The sequence below is a fragment of the Martes martes genome, assembly GCF_963455335.1.
Source record: "Martes martes genome assembly, chromosome: 8".
NCBI lineage: Eukaryota > Metazoa > Chordata > Mammalia > Carnivora > Mustelidae > Martes > Martes martes.
Window position 1 is genome coordinate 129,871,594 of NC_137895.1, and position 18,457 is coordinate 129,890,050.

Sequence of the window (18,457 nt, forward strand, 5' to 3'; positions counted from 1 at the left end):
TTTTCCATTGCTTTGGGTCTTCCTCAATTTCTTTCATGAGTACTTTATAGTTTTCTGAGGACAGATTCTTTGCCTCTTTGGTTAGGTTTATTCCTAGGTATCTTATGGTTTGAGGTGCAATTTAAATGAGATTGACTCCTTAATTTCTCTTTCTTCTGTCTTGCTGTTGGTATATGGAAATGCAACTGATTTCTGTGCACTGATTTTATATCCTGACACTTTACTGAATTCCTTTATGAGTTCTAGCGATTTTAGAGTGAAGTCTTTTGGGTTTTCCACATAAAGTATCATATCATCTGCAAAGAGTAAGAATTTGACTTCTTCTTTCCTGATTCAGATGCCTTTTATTTCTTTTTTGTTATCTGATTGCCAAGGCTAGGACTTCTAGTACTATGTTGAATCGCAGTGGTGATAGTGGACATCCCTGCTGTGTTCCTGACCTTAGGGGAAAATCTCTCTGTTTTTCCGCATTGAGAATGATATTTGCTGTGGGTTTTTCATAGATGGCTTTGATGACATTGAGGTAGGCACCCTCTGTCTCTACACTCTGACGAGTTTTGATCAAGAAAGGATGCTGTATTTCGTCAAATGCTTTTTCAGCATCTATTGAGAGTATCATTTGGTTCTTGTTCTTTCTTTTATTAATGTATTGTGTCACATTGATTGATTTGTGAATGTTGAACCAACTTTGAGGCCCAGGAATAACTCCCACTTGGTTGTGGTGAATAATCCTTTTAATGTACTGTTGGATCCTATTGGCTAGTATTTTGGTGAGAATTTTTGCATTGGTGTTCATCAAGGATATTGGTCTGTAATTCTCCTTTTTGGTGGGGTCTTTGGTTTTGGGATCAAGGTACTGCTGGCCTCATAAAATGCATTTGGAAGTATTCCTTCTATTTCTATTTTTTGAAACAGTTTCAGGAGAATAGGTATTAATTCTACTTTAAATGTTTGGTAGTATTTCCCTGGGAAGCCATGTGGCCCTGGGCTCTGGTTTTTTGGGAGATTTTTGATGACTGCTTCAATCTACTTACTGGTTATGGGTTGAGACCTGATTTGTAACCTAGGATGTGATCTATTCTATTGAATGTTCCATGTGCATTAGAGAAGAATGTGTATTCTGTTGTTTTGGGATGGAATGTTCTGAATATATCTGTGATATCCATCTGGTCCAGTGTGTCATTTAAGGCCTTTATTTCCTTGTTGATCTTTTGCTTGGATGATCTGTCCATTTCAGTGAGGGGGGTGTTAAAGTCCCGTACTATTATTGTATTATTGTTGATATATTTTTTGACTTTGTTATTACTTGGTTTATATAGTTGGCTGCTCCCATGTTAGGGGCATAGATATTTACAATTGTTAGCTTTTCTTGTTGGACAGACCCTTTAAATATGATATAGTGTCCTTCCTCATCTCTTACTATAGTCTTTGACTTTAAATCTAATTTATGTGTTATGAGAATTGCCACCCCAGCTTTCTTTTGATGTCCATTAGCATGGTAAATTGTTTTCCATCCCCTCACTTTGAATCTGGTGGTGTCTTTGGGTCAAAATGAGTTTCTTGTAGACAACATATCAATGGGTTTTGGTTTTTTATCCATTCTGATACCCTATGTTTTTTGATTGGGGGCATTTAGCCCATTTCCATTCAGGGTAACTATTGAGAGACATGAATTTAGTGCCATTGTATTGTCTGTAAGGTGACTGTTACTGTATATTATCTCTGTTCCTTTCTGGTCTCCTACTTTTAGGCTCTCTCTTTGCTTAGAGGACCCCTTTAAGTATTTCCTGTAGAGCTGGTTTGGTGTTTGCAAATTCTTTTAATTTTTGTTTGTCCTGGAAACTTTTTATCTCTCCTTCTATTTTCAGTGACAGCCTAGCTAGATATAGTATTCTTGGCTGCATATTTTTCTCATTTAGTGCTCTCAATATATCATGCCAGTCCTTTCTGACCTGCCAGGTCTCTGTGGTTAAGTCTACTGCCAATCTAATATTTCTACCATTGTATGTTACAGACTTATTGTCCAGAGCTGCTTTCAGGATTTTGTTTTTGTCACTAAGACTTGTAAGTTTTGCTATTAAATGACAGGGTGTAGACCTATTTTTTAGTGATTTTCAAGGGGGTTTTCTGTTCCTCCTGGATTTTGATGATTGTTCCCTTTGCCATATTAGGGAAATTCTCTACTGTAATTCACTCCAGTATACTTTCTGCCCCTCTCTCTCTTTCTTCTACTGGAATCTCAATTCTTCTAATACTGAATACTTATGGTATCACTTATCTCTTGAATTCTGCCCTCGTAGTCCAGTAGTTGTTTGTCTCTCTTTTGCTCAGCTTCTTTATTCTCCATCATTTGGTCTTCAAATATCACTAATTCTCTCTTCTGTGTCATTTATCCTAGCCTCAATTTTGATTGTACCTCATTAATAGATTTTTAATTTCAGCTTGGTTAGATTTTAGTTCTTTTGTTTCTCCAAAAAGGGATTTTATTTATCCAGAAAGGGATTCTCTAATATCTTCCATGCCTTTTTCGAGCCCAGCCCTTGAGAATCGTCATTCTGAACTCCAGTTCTGACATATTACCAACGTCTGTATTGATTAGGTCCCTAGCCATCAGTACCGTCTCTTGTTTTTTTTTGTTTGTTTGTTTTTTGGTGGGTTTTTTTGGTGAGTTTTTCTGCCTTTTCATTTTATCCAGATAAGAATATATGAACAAGAGAATAAAATACTAAAAGGTTGGCAAAGACCCCCAGAAAAATGTATGCTAACCAAATGAGAAAAGATCCAAAACCAGGGGAAGAAGAAAGGGGGAAAAAGGAAATAAAAAAATAAGAAATAAAAAATTATATATATTTATATATATGTACAGACACGCACAGAGACACATATATATTAGACTTGTGAATAGAACAGAGCCACCCACTTGATTTTGGGTGTATTTTGGTCTCTTAGAAGAAACTGCCTCCCAAAATTTTAGAAAAAGAGAAATATATATATATATATATATATATATATATATATATATATACACACACACACACAAAAAAGGGGAAACATGATGAAGGGATGGAATATGACTGTAAATATGAAAATTTTTTAAAAATTCTAAAAAAGGAATTGATAAGTTGGTTGGAAAAAGAAAAAAAAAGGAGGAAGGAATGTGCTCAGGCTGGAGACTAGAACAAAGTCATGTGCTAGATTAGGGTATATTTTGATCTATTAGAAGAAATTGTGTCCCAAAATTTTTTAGGAAAAAAACTATATACAAAAAATAAGGTTAAATACAATGAAGGGATAAAATATGACTATAACAATGAAGGTTTTAAAAAGGTTTGTTTTTTTAGAAAGATGTTGTTAAGATAAACTAGTTAAAAAACGTTAAAAGAAGAAAGAGGAATTGTTAAAAAAAAAAAGAATAAGAAAAAAGTAAAATTTAAAAAAGTTTAACTTGGCAAGACTAAAGGATCATGGGGAAAAAGCCATGAATACTATGCATTGCTTTCCCCTAGCTCTGGAGTTCCACTGGTCTTGGCTGGATGTTCTTGCTGATCTTCTGTGGGAGGGGCCTGTTGCAGTGATTCTCAAATGTCTTTGCCCGAGGTGGAATTGCACCCCCCTTGCCATGGACCGGACTAAGTAATCTGCTCGGGTTCCTTCTCAGAGCTTTTGTTCCCTGAATGCTTTCTGTACCACTTTGGAGGACAGGAATGAAAATAGTGGCCTCCCCAATCTCTGGCCCAGAGGAGCCGAGAGCTCGGAGCCCCACTCCTCAGTGCGCCCTCAGAGAAAAGCAGTCAATCACTCCTGTCTCCCTGGTCTCCAGCCACACTCTGAGCTCCTCTGGCCTGTGACCGAGCATTTCTATCTCTGGCACATGGCCCCATTTGGAGTCTCCAAAACCAGCAGATTCCTGCTGCAGGCTCCTGTCTTGGTCTCTCACACCCCTCCCCCAGATCAGCTGCTTATGGGGTCCCTACTCAAAGAGCAGTGGTCCAACTGTGCCTTGGATCACGGTTTAAAGTAACCCCAATCTGAAAGCTCACTCTTCAGCTCTGTCTCTGCCACTGGCTTCCCTGCTCCAATACCTGGCAGCTCTGCCACACTCAGACACTCCCGATTTTTTTATGACCCCACAGGACCTGAGACCACACTGTCCCCATGCGGACTACACCCCTGCTTAGCTTCTGGAGCGATGTCCCTCAGTGGAGCAGACTTCTAAGAAGTTCTGATTTTGTGCTCTGCTGCTCCACCACTTGCCAGGAGCCGGCCCCTCTCCCCATGGTCTATCTTCCCATAGCTTCAGATTTGCTTCCTCATGGGTCCTACCTTTCAGAAATTGGTCAATTTTCTGTTCCTAGAATTGCTGCTGTTCTTCTCTTCTATCTCCTGTTGAGTTTGTAGGTGTTCGGAATGGTTTGATACCTCTTAGGCTGAACTCCTGGGATCTGATGTCATTTCAGTCTGCTACTCCTCTGCCATCTTGCCTTCATTCCCTATTTCTTCACTTCCATCTTGAGCCACAACCCTCAAAATCTATGATAAGTCATGCTGTGTTTCTTCACTCTTCTCATTCCTGAACTTTAGAGCAGCTCTCCCTCTCTCTGACTGACTCTTATGATTGTTTTCAGGTCTTGGTTTAGCTTTCCTTCCTCCAAGAAACCTTCTTCAACTCTGCACATCTAGATTACATGCCTGTATTTGTGTCATATTATTATACAGGACTCTCTATGAAGCAGACTTTAATTGGGCAAGAGACGAAAGAGAGAAGTGATGAATATATGGAACTGAAAACCCACTGTGGGTGCATTATAAAAAGCCCAACAGGAAGAATCCAGACCCTGTTCTTTAAAATAAAATGTTATCAACATTTATTCAGGTGTGCGGGGTAGCAGTGACTAAGGTCCACTAGCAGAACCTGGAAAAGAGACCTCAGATATTTGGCCATAGTGAGAATAACAAATTAGCAAGACTAGTGAGGGGACCAGGATCCCAGGTCATGGGCAGAAGGAGCCAATCAGAGAACTGACTGAGAACTACAAGTTCCAGGCACTTGATTTTGATTTAAAAATCTGGGGCAAGTATATCTTCCAGGTGTCCACAAGAAGCTAAATCTGCACAATCACAATAATAAAAATCAAACCACAGATCCTATTCCCAGACTTGTCCTTATTTCTAGATCTAATAGATTAAGTCCAATAGGTCTTGTGCATGGAATGGTTATCACTGAGTGACCAGCTCTCTTCCTCTTGCTGCTTGTGATGCACGCCTGGCTGGAGAACCACACCTTAGTCAGAAAATGACTTTGGCCCTATCTGCCCACCATTGTACTAGATGGCTTCTTTATAGTTCATTCATTAACCACTAATGACGACCCCACTTAGAGATGACTTTAGCTTCCCTTAACTTGGAGATTAGAGATTAGACATTATTATTAGGATGGCAGAAAATCTATTCAAATATGATTAAGAAATTTGGAATTAAATTTGTACTAATTCACCTGTGGGGTGTGTGTGTGTGTGTGTGTGTGTGTGTGTGTGTGTGTGTGTTTGAGAAGGCTTGCAAGTACACACTGATAAGAAATCAGCTTTTGGAAGTCATCCTCCCAACTAGTATATTTTATTTTAGACTGTTAAATTAACTTGATGAAAATAGAAGGCTGCGTGAAATATCAGATGACAAGAATAGAGGATATCATTTGTAGGAATGCCAAAATTCACTGTCTACACTTTTTCAGTTGACTTAAAGATCAGAAACCCACACATCAGGAGTATAACCAAAAAAAAAAACCAAAACCAACTTTCTTTCATTGTGCCACAGGCAAGCAGCCTGGAAGAATTCTTCAAAAACTCCAACTGTGAAGAAAGGTACCGTCATGTCATTTGAGTCCTTGCCACTCTGCTTTGCGCTTTGGCATTTCTCACCATCTTATTTCTAACTGCCTAAGCAGGTCTTTCATTCTATGTGGAAGAAGCGATGTTTCCCTAGCTTCATTTTACAGGACAAGCCAAATATATAATTAGAGACAGGCTCTGGAGAGCAGAGAATGGGTGTAGCAAGAATTTCCTCTTCTTGGGTAGCTGTACCCCAGTTGCCTGTATGTAGATCAAAGTGCAGTCCCGGGATTGGCAGCATCAGCCTCACCTGGGCACTTGTTAGAAATGAAAATGTCCAGACACTCCCCCAGACTTACTGAATTGGACATTCTGACACAGAGTCCAGATATCTGTTCTGACAGGCTCTCCAGGTAATTCTGATGCTACTACCATGGGGAACCACTCCCTTTGCTAATCTCACACACCCCAGATCGGGGACAGAAAACAAGACCTCTGCTTGTCCAATTAGAGTAAATGTCAGGAATTTACCAGAAGCTCCCAGAAGACTCCTATTCTTCCAGCTGTCTTGAAGTCAGTTTCCTGTACAGCTGGCTTATAATCCCAAATGGAGAACCTGTCTGAGAATGAAGCCAACACATGGAAGAAAGCCCAGTGAGCTGGGCCAAGCCCTTTGCCTCAAGGCAGAGAGAACCAGGTCCTGATAATGTTACTGGAGTCCAGACATCAAATAAGACTTCGAGCCAGTTCTACCATGGGCTATCCAGATATAAAATGGATTACCTTTTTACTGAAGCCAGTTTGGCCCAGGTATCTTAACACTTAAGACTGAAGGAATTCTAAGGGATACAATATGCAAATGCTATTCTGTGCCAGTCAGCAAAGATAAGCATTTTTTAAAAGCCACTAAACTGATGAGAACTCACTCTAAGCAGAGAACCTTGCCTCCTGAGTTATGAGGAAAATTAAGGTCATTTGGACATTCTTATCAACATGGCCTTTCTCTTCACTCTGAGATGAGGAGGTAACTTCTCTGGAAGGCGACCTCACGCACTGTATCCTTGATCCTTTACCTTCCCACATCTCCCAGGATTTTGCTCCTTAGGTCACTCCTTTTTCCTTCTATAGCCTCTCTTATATCCTTACTGCCATCAGTCTATGAATATGCCCAACTCTCTCAGCCTAAAAAATTCCTCTCTTGACATTAAGCTTTCTTGTGGTATGGTCCAGCCACTTGACTGTCATTCTCATTCAGACCTTGCAAGTGAGTAAGATAGATTTACTGTTTTCATTGTGTCACCTCCCAGTGCACTTCAGTTTGACTTCTCCCTTTATCACTTACCTGAAAATGCTTTCATTAAGATTAATATGGCCACACCATGCTGAATCCAATGGACATTGTACTAACCTTTCTTGAGTTCTCTGCTGTATTTGACATCATTGGTCATTCTTTCCTTCTCGATATTTTCTACTTTTTGGTTTCTATAATACCACTCTCTTCTAATTCTCTTCACACATCTGGCTTCTCCGTGTATCTAGTAAACGGTGTAACCAGGCATTCTGTCCTTAGTACATTGTTCTCTCCTTTTATATCCTCTCCGTGGATGATGTCATCCATTCTCATGTTTCAACTAGCATCTATGTTCCATGGATTCAAGGATCTGGATACCCATCCCAGATCTCTCTCTAGACTTCAGGCTCATACATCCAACTACCTACTGAATATTACATTGATGTTCTATAGGCTTCTGACATTCAACATGTCCACTTAATGTCATTTGCCATAAGGGAAGTGCAAATCAAAACCACAGGGTGATACCACCTCACACATGTTAGGATGGCTAGTATCGAAAAAACAAAAACAAAAACAAACCCCAAGAGAGACAACAAGTGTTGTGGATGTGGAGAAAGTGGAAAAATTGGAATCCTTCACATTGTTGACGAGGATGCAAAATGGTGCAGTTGTTATGGAAAAGAATGTGGAGGTTCCTTATAAAATTAAAAATAGAACTGCCATAGGACTTAATAATTCTACTTCTGGATATTTATCCAAAGGAATTGAAATCAGAATCTTGAAGAGATAGCTGCACACCCATGCTCATTGAAGCATTATTCACAGTAGCCAAGATGTGGAAACAACCTTAATGTCCATCAGAGGAATAATGGATTTTTGGAAATGTGGTGCAGACATACAGTGGAGTATTTTTCAGCCTCAAAAAGGATAGAAATACTAGAATAAGTGGCAACATGTATGAACCTTGAAGACATGCTAAGTGAAATAAGCCAATCACAAGACAAATACTGCACAATTCCACTTCTATGAGGCATCTAAAATAGTCAAACTCATTGAGGCAAAGAATAGAATGGTGGTTACTGGGGGCTGAGAGAAGTGAAAATGGAGAGTTGCTAATTAGTTGATATGAAATTTAAGTTTTTATTCCAAAAAGTAGAGGAGGAAGGAAAACTTCCAAATTCACTCCATAAGGCCAGTATCACCGTGATACCAAAACTAGATAACAACACTACAAAAATAGAGAACTAAAGGCCAATATCTCTGATGAACACAGATGCAGGAATCCTTAACAAAATACTGGCAAACAGAATCCAACAATATAGTAAAAAAAAAAAAAAAAAAATCATTCACCACAATCAAGTAGGATTTATTCCTGGGATGCAAGCATGGCTCAATATTTGCAAATCAGTCAATGCAATACATCACATCAATACGAGAAAGGATAAAAACCATTTGATCATTTCAAGAGATGCAGAAAAGGCACTTGACAAAGTACAACATCCATTTATGATTAAAAAACCCTCAACAAAGTAGACTTCGAGGCAACATACCTCAACATAATAAAGGCCATCCGTGAAAATTTCACAGCTAACGTCATACTCAATGGTGAAAAGTTGAGGGCTTTCCCCTTAGGATCAGGAACAAGACAAGAATGTCCACTCTCACATTAGCCACAGCAATCAAATAAGAAATATAAGTCCTAACCAGAAAAATCAGACAAGGAAAAAGAAAAGACATCCAAATTGGTAAGGAAGAAAGGAAACTCTCAGTATTTGCAGATAACATCATGCTCTATATAGAAAACCCTAAACAGTCTACCAGTAAACTGATAAATGAACTCATTAAGGTCATAAGATACAAAATCAATATGTAGAAATCCATTGCATTTCTTTACACTAATAACGAAATAGCAGAAAGAGAAATTAAAACAATCCCATTTACAATTGCACCAAAAGCAGTAAAAATACCTAGGAATGAATTTAAACAAGGAGGTGAAAACTGGACTGTACTCTGAAAGTTCTAAGACATTGACAAAAGCAATTGAAGGTGACACAAACAAATGGAAAGGTACTCCATATTCTTGGGAAGGAAAGATATTGCTAAAACGTCCATACTGCCCAAAGCAATTACAGATTTAATGCAATCCCTATCAAAGTCCCAAGAACATTTCCCACAGAACTAGAACAAATAATTCTAAAAATTTGGGGGGACCACAAAAGCCCCCCGAATAGCTAAAGCAGTCTTGGAAAAAGAATGAAACTGAAGGTATCACAATCCCAGATTTCAAAATATATGACAAAGCTGGGGTAATCAGAACAGGTTGGTACTAGCCCAGAGACCGCTGGGAGGCTGGTGGAGTAGGAGGACCCTGGGCTCACCTGTCTCCTGGGTGTCCCTCGGTACTATTCGCGTAAATAACCCGAAGGGGACCTGAAGACTGGTAGAGCAGACCCTCTAGCTAAACACAGGGAAGAGGCAAATCAGAGAAGGCAGGAAGGGTAGAGACACAGCACAGTTTGGTGCTGGATGGACTCACAGGACCTTCCTCATGAAAGGGGGCCAGCCAGGTGCTGGAGAGGGGAGAGAGAGACCCTCACACCAGGGGACCCCAGGCAGGGAAGACAAATCCTCATAACATTTGGCTTTGAACCCAAAGGGGCCGAATTTTCAATTTCATGAGTTCTTACAACCAACAGGAGTTAACACCTGGAGTTTTAAAAATCAGCAGCTAGGCTCTCAGAGAGCTGGGAGGGTGAGAGGAAGCGGAGTCCTTGCCCTTAAGGAGAGAGCAGAAGAAACAGAAGAAACAGCTACTGGGTAGAACCAGAACCAGCCATTTGAACAATGCCTGGGGCATAGGGGAGAGAGAGTTGTTTGTTTACTATCTCAGAGTGTGTCTAGGAGGGACAGACTCTAGCAACAAAGGAGTAGGCAGGTGTCACTTCCCTCCCTTGCTGCTTGTGGGAACCGGTGCCAAGACTTGCCCCCTAACTTGCTTGCACGGCTGCCCCCGGCCTGGGAGCTGTGCTTCCATGGATCCACCCCTCTAGACTGGCCTGCTTCTGTTCTGGCGCTGCAGGGTCCTTCCGGCAGGGGACCGCGGGCCACAGACCTTGCTAACCCTATCCCTTCAGCCCCGGTGCACATTGTGGGCCTTCCTCCCACAAATGCTCTTGGTCAGATCCCATCAGAGCAGCACCACCCACCTGGCGGAGTGCAAGCAGCCAGGCAGGGGTCAGATGACCCCAAAGTGAGTCCTGCCCCAGGGAGAGGGGGGAAAACCACACGCATCCGTCTGACTGTGGCCCTGGCAGCGAGCTGGGAGCAGGCAGCTGGGCTGACTGCAGGCCCTGCCCACCAGTAAAAGCTTCTCAGGGCAGGGCACAGTGAGTGCCCTGCAGCTTGGTGCTGCTTCATCTCTGGAAAATGCCTGGCCTGACTCAACTCAAGCCCAAGGCTTGCACTGTTGCTGGGAATGCAGACTGGGGCAGCCACTGTGCAAAACAGCGTGCAGGTGCCTCAAAACAATGCAAGTGGGAATAAATAAAATTGCCAGTAATTCTACTACTAGGTATTTATGCAAAGAAGAGGAAAACTAATTTGAAAAGATACATGTACCCCTATGTTTATTGCAGCATTATTTACCATAGCCAAATTATGGAAGCAGCCCAAGCATCCATTGGTAGACGAATGGATAAGGAAGATGTGTGTACAATGGAGTAGTACTCAGTTATAAAAAGGAATGAAATTTGCCATTTGCAAAAACATAGATGGTGCTAGAAAGTATAATGCTAAGTGGAATAAATCAACCAGAGAAAGACAAAAACCATATGATTCCACTCATATGTGGACTTTAAGAAACAAAACAAAGAACAAAAGGATACAGACAGACTTTTAACCATAGAGAACGAACTGATGGTTGCCAGAGAGGAGGTGGGGCGGGGGGGGGAGGGGAGAACTAAGTGATGGGGATTAAAGAGGACACTTACTGTGACGAGCACTGAGTCATGTGTGGAAGTGTTCAGTCACTACATTGTACACTTGACTCTAACAATTATACTGGAGTTACAATTTTTAAAATTCCAGTTTTATAGGATAAATAAGTTTAGAGATATGTTGTACCACCTTGTGCCTAGAGAGAATGATACTCTCTTGTACACTTAAAGATATATGAAGAAGGTAGACCTTATATTAAGTGTTGTCACCACATAAAAAGGGAGAGAGACGTTTGGATGCAGCTAAGAGATTTGGTAGGATTCAGTGGCAGAATGCATGTAGGGGGTGAACATCCTCTTTCCTATTCCTGTATAACCCTCTTGCTCAGGGATGGGGGCACAGCTGACTTCAGGGTTTAACACAGTGATGCTTTGTAGCTCCCAGTTCTATAGGTCAGAAGCCCAGGCATGGTGTGCTGAGCTCTCCGCTCAGGGTCTCAGAAGGCCAAAGTCAGGGTGTCAGCAGAGCTTACTGGCTCATGTCTTCTGGAGCTGGGGTCCATTTCCAAGTTCATGTGGTTGTGAGCAGATTTCAGTCCTTGCAAGTGTAGGACTGCAGTCGCAATCCTAGCTTTCTTGCTGTCAGCCAGGGGCTACTTTCAGCCCCTAGAAGCCACTTGCAGTCGTTGACATGCGGTCCCCTCCATCTTCAGACCAGCGACAGAGACTGTCCTTAGTGTCAGATCCTTCTCACACTTCAAATCTCTTTTTTTTTTCCTTTCTTTTTTTCTTTTTTCTCTTTTGGGAAAAGATTAGACCCTTTTAAGGGCATGCCTGATTAGACCAGGATCATCTCCTTTTCTTCAAGTCAACTGATTTTGAGCCTTAGTTACATCCGCCAAATCCTCTTAGAGCAGCACCAAAACTGGTGTTCAGACAACGGGGAGGAGGTGTATGTGCACCAAAGGATGGGGATTCCAAGGGTCATCTCAGAATTCTGCCGACTTCGATGAAGAATCGGGAGGGTCCAGCTGGGCACATCTGAGGAACTGTGGAGCCATTACCTATGGCTGAGAATACAGAAGGTAGAAGAGTTTTGGTGGGATGGTGAGTTCAAGTTCAGATACGTGAGGTGAAGAGTTTAAGAGAAAAAAAAACTCAACTTAGTAATGATTTATATATAAGTATGTTTCCTGCCAGGTTTATAGGGGCTGAGCCCCCATAGTATTTTCTCATTTAGGAATTTTCATCTATTGATGAAAAAGAAATATGTTATAAAAAGGAAGCGATCTTTAGGGATTATGGGGATAAAAGAAGTGCACTTTATAAAGATATTTTGTTCATCTCAGCTATCTGAAAGTTCTGAAGAATCTCTAACTCATGATGGGTTATAAAATGTGCCCGAAAATGAGGGGCCAGGTTTTTATTCTCTAATAATTCTCGAGAGAACCTGGCCCCAAGTTTTCATTCCTGTTGGCATTTCTACCTCATGGCAGGAAATGACAGTCTGCTGGGTAACGGCTTTGCATGTTTCCGCCACCCGGAGATCTCCGTGTGGGGAGCTACAAGGCTAAATTTCCTTTTTCCTCAAGGAGCTATCCATAAGTCTAAACTATCAGCTACACGGGGTTGCACTTCCAGAGCCTACCAAATGGTCTTCCATGGTCCAGTGAAATAAATTGCCATTGTTTCTCCCACCTTCCCTCAAATTACTGAGATGCCAAGCATTGCAGGTGGGAGAGAGAGGCCCAGCATAACCAAACCTTCTCGGCCTTCATCCTACCGAGACTGGGATGCAGAGAAAGACAGAGTTAAGGGCGGGTAAATACGATGAATCTAACCAATATTTCAGAGATGTGTGTGACGTGCCAGAGAGATCCATGGATAGAAATGAAGGTCAAAATCTGGCCACGGGATAGATCATAAAAGACATTTTATTCCAGGACTGGATTGTTTTATGTTGTGTTATAGATGCCCGGCAGCTAGGTCTCTATGAATGTGTGTGGTTTTAGTCTTTCAAAATTTGTCTCATTTTTTATTCAACTTTATCGAGGTAAATGTTAATATTTAAAGTGTAATTTGATCGGCTTGACAAATGTATATACCTACGAAATTATTACCACAATTAAAAATAATGAACATATCCATTCACCCCAAGAGTTTCCTCACACCTTTTATAACACCTCTCTTCCTTTCCATCTCCATACTCTGGAATCACTGAACGCTATCAGTATAAATTACTTGGAAATTTTCTATAAATGGAACCATATGTGACGTTCTCTTTTCCTGTCTAGCTTTGTCCATTTAGCATAATGGTTTTACGATTCTTCCATACCGTTCCATGTCTCATCCGTTTACTCTTTTCTGTTCTGGAGTTCTCCTCTTGCCTGTTGATGGACATTGAGGTTTCCAGTTTGGGGCTGTAACAAATAATACTGAGGTGGACATTAGTGAATCTGTATGTGAACGTGTGCTTTTGTCTCCCTTCAGCGAATACCTAGAAGTAGAATGACTACATTATATGATAAATTATGTTGAACTTTAGAAGCTGCAAAGTCATTTTCCAAAGCGCCTTAGCATTTTTCCTTCCCTTCAGCAATGTGTGAGCATTCCAGTCGTCCCACGTGCTTGCCATAAGGTGGCGGGGTCAGTCTTTTGAATTTAAGTATAAATTAAATTAATGGCTGTATAGAAATTGTGGATTCGGTTTGCATTTCTCTGTTGGTGAGTGACGTCGAGCATCTTTTATGTGCTTATTGGCCATTTATATATTTTGTGAAGTGTTCACATTTTTTTGCCCTTTTTAAAAAATTATTGAGTTCCAAGATGTCACAAGGTTTTAACCCAGAGAGTATCCTAACCAAATTTATGTTTGAGAAAAAGTACTCAAGCAGGGGGTATTGAGGATGACTCTCAGCAGAGCCAGACTGAAGAAGGGCCGGGGGGACAGGGGGCACTTGGCAACCAAAGGATGCCACAGTCCTTTGCAGTGCATTAAGGGGAGATGTCTCTGAGATAGAGCTGACAGGTACCGGGGACCGCTTTTACCTATGAAGGTTCATCAAGGAAATCTGACTCACTGGGAGTGAGGGTTTAGAATTCCAGGGGAAAACAACCACCACCAAATTCACGACCACATTTCTGTGTCGCCCTCACCATGTGCCAAGCACAGTTCTGAGCGTTGTCAAAAATATTAACCAGAATTGATCCTCATAACAGGCCCAACGAGGTGGGCATTATTATTACCCACACTTTACAGAGGAGGAAACCGAGGCAGAGAGTGAAAAGGTATCATGCCTGTAACACACACACACACACACACACACACCCCTCAGTCAGTGTGATTAAATGTATAGAAGACCGGATGGTTTAAAGGGTAGTGAAACATGGTTTTGGAACCAGCACTATTGGGCCTAGATGCTGTATGTACCACAGACTGGCTACATGACCTGGGGCAAGTTTCTCAGACTCTGTGCATCTCTCTTTTCTGATTTGTAAAACAAGTATACTGCTTTCCATGAGACCGGTGCGAGCAGTAAATGAGGAAGCTTGCGCAAAGTTTCTAGAACAGACTGTGTGTCCAGTGAATGTTTGTGTTCGTCCTGTTTTCCAGTAGATGTAGCCATAGGAGTGAGGGAGATGGTCTGGGAAAGCCTGCAGAAAAGAAGGATAGAGCGAGGAGGTAATAAGCCTAAGCAGTGCTCCCTTGGTGACAGTATCTGAGGCATAAAGGAAAGGGACTGGGAGAAAACGTGCAGTGACGTTCACTAGAGATTGGGATTCCAAAATAGGGCGTGGCTGAAGGTCATGCCTTCCCAGCAAGGGCACGCAGGGAAAGTCTGTCTTACCTCCTGCACTAGGTCAAGGTACACTTTTTACACACCAAAGCACTCTTAGGATCTACTGTGACCAAAGTCGAGATGTGATATTTGTGAGGCATTTATTTACTTTGTAACACTTGAACTATAAATGTAGAATGTGCTCAAAAAGAAAACAATTTGAATAATACAGACCAGGATGTACTAGGAATTGAGAATCTTCGGTACCTGCATGCCCACAGGTGCACCACCAGTACTGGTCAGTCATCATTTTGTGTATGCCTTCATACACAAGAATGTGGCACCCTTCACGTCAATATAGACACACTCTTTAATATGTACATTATAATAATACAAAAAACCTCATATTTTTAAGTAGTGGCATAATAAAACTCTGTTATACCATTGTTTATCATTCTCTTACTGATGATAGGTTGATTATAATTTTTTCTATAATAAATTTGACTGCAGTTAACATTCCAGTGTAGGTAGAATGCAAATGAAACTGTCTGATCTAAGGGCATGTGTATTTTAAATTGTGGTGTAGCTGCAAAATTGCCCTCCAAAAATAGATCAGCAGTTTGAAACCCATAATAGCTAATATGTATCGAATATTTACCAGATGCGAACACTATTCTAAGGGCTTTACGGACAGCATGTCAACAAACTCTATTGGGTCCATCCTATCATTACTTTCATTTGGTAGATAAAGAAATGAAGGCCTGGGAAGAATGAGTAAATTGAATGAGGTAACATAGGTAAGAAGTAGTGTAGGAGTGATTTGAACCCAGATCTTTGGTAGTATCTATACATCATTTTGACTCTTCTACTTATCACTCTGGGTTTGATTCATGCCTTCCCTTTCATCAACTCCTTTTCATTGCTACATTGCATTTTTGAATCTTTCTTCCTGGCAGAATATAGCAGATAGGGGTGGTAAATATGTCTAAGTTCTTGTATGTCTAAATGAGTTCATTTTTTTGTCACTCTTGAATGATAGTCTGGTGTGAGCAGTGGCTGTTATAGAATTCTAGGCTCAGACCCATTTTCCCCACAGTACTTAATGTGTCCTTTTTCATCTGGTGCCCTGATGTACGTGAGATGTGTGATGCCCAACAGATTCCTTTTCCCTCCCACCCTCTCACCCTCCTCCTCCCCTTTCTTCTTCTCTTCGTCTCTCTCTGTCTCTCTCTTGTCGTGGGATTCTTTCTCTACTGCTGAGTGTACAGATTTTCAAAAGAAATATCTGGATCTGTGAATCCAAAGGCCTGTCTTTAATTTAGGTAGATTGATACTGGCTCTCTTGGATCTGTTTCCCACATCTCAGTGTTTTTTCTTAATTTGCATCCCTATCTTTTAAAATTATGTTCTAGGGGTATCTATTAGCTTGATATCTGTCATTTTATTTATAACTTTATTAGATTTTTTTTTAATTTTTTTTTAAGATTTTATTTATTTATTTGACAGAGACCACAAGTGGGCAGAGAGGCAGGCAGAGAGAGAGGGAGGAAGCAGGCTTCCTGCTGAGCAGAGAGCCCGATGCGGGGCTCGATCCCAGGACCCTGAGATCATGACCTGAGCCGAAGGCAGAGGCTTAACCCACTGAGCCACCCAGGTGCCCCTAGATATTTTTTGTAAGTATTTCTGACCTTCAAGATGTTTTCTTATTCAGTAGCCTGTTTCTAGCCATAGTCTCTGTGGGGATGCTAGTTTCCGCTCAGTTATGCACGGATCATATCACAATATAATATTAGATCAGGATGAGCACTGAAATTAAAAGAGTGTAAAATAGGTGGGATTTGAATGGCCAGTGCGTCCAGGAATCAGCCCCATCATACTCGGTGGTCCCTTTCTGTAAGAGACATTTTGTATCGTCTCTTCTGCTGTCCTGACATACAGTCCATAGATCATGTAAACCTGCTGAATTAAGAGGAAACCCCACTGTCACATAAAGGAGAAATCAAGGGGAAGCAATGGAGCACAGAGTATACATTTTGACAAGCGAGCGGTGGTCGGGGGCGCCTAGGTGGTGTGGCGGGTCGCGCGTCCACGTCTTGGTTTCGGCCCAGGTCATGCTCTGAGGTCGTGATCTCCGGATCGGGAGATGCAGCCCCGCGTCCGTTAGGCTCCACGCAGAGCTGGCTTAAAGGCTTTCTCTCCCTTTCCCTCTCCCCCTACCCCTGCCACCCCATCCCCCAGGAATCTATCTCCCTCTCAAATAAGTAAATAATTTTTTTTTTAAAGGTAGCTGTCATTGAACGCACGTACACACTCGCTGCACATGCCGCGGCAAGGCGTCGGCACCGACGTGAGCCACAGGGGCCACGGGCGCTATTGGCGTTAATGACCCAAGGCTCCAGGACAGTGAAAAACTCATACTACATTCTGAAAAAAATGAAAATACAACCTTCTTTTGATTTACATGGTCGTGCATTCCTGGAAAATTCAGTGTATATGCTAGCCTAGCCAAAATAGCACTCATGTCCTCATTTCCCAAGTTGCTTGAGCCAATGTTTATTTTTATTTTTTTCCTCAGCAAAGCTTTTAAGGCAACAAATGTTCCCAAGCTCAGTTTTCATCCTGTTTCATAGATCGAGAGCTTCACCGTTCTCCAAACAAGCTGCAGTTTCATTTTCATTTCCTCGGTGATCAGAATACTTACAAATTTTTCACAAAAATTTTCCAGGTGGTTCCCCCCTGCTTTGGTTTCTATTTGTCGATCATTTTCACTTCTGTGGATCTGTGGCGATAAAATGTAATTTGAAGTATTTCAATATGTTGGAATTTAATGAGGTTTTCCTTGTGGCCTATTGAGGATTGTGTTTCGTAAACGCTCGCGGAGTCCTTCAGTAGAAGTGCAACGTCAGTTTGCAGGATAAAGCATTCTTTTCATGGCTGTGAGATCCGCCAGAGAAATTAAGACATGTGGACCTTCTACAACCATTTTTCTCCACAGTCTAAGAGAAGTGTTTCAAAAATAACCAAATAACGTCGTTTTGTCGATTACGTTTCTCAAGGTTTTGCTTTATGTCTTCGTCTGAGCTCTTCCTTTTGTGGCTTGTACCACTGTTTATTACAGGAGGATGTTTGACCCAACTAATAAACATTGAACTCAATTTTGATATTAATATTAATAATATTACTATAATTAATATTATTACGTCCCTTGCTTTCTGTTTGCATCTGCCTGGCTTGTTGCCAGTCCTTTTACTTATGCTATATAGATAGTTCATCTTTAACATTTACAGTAATTATATTCTATAGCCACGGTTATTTTTTTTGAAAAATGTTATTTATTCATTTGAGAGAGACAGAGACAGCACAAGCAGGGGGAGGGGGAGAGAGAGGGAGAAGCAGACTCCTCCTGAGCAGGGAGCCCAAAGTGGAACTTGATCTCAGGACCTTGAGATCATGACCTGAGCCAAAGGCAGATGCTTAACCGACTGAGCCACCTAGGCGTCCCCATAGCCGTGGTTATTTAAATGTATTCCTGTTTAGATCTTTTATATGTTCACACACTACTGATTGGAGTGCCTGGAGCAAGGGTGCTTGGGTGGCTCAGTTGGCTAAGTTCTGACACTT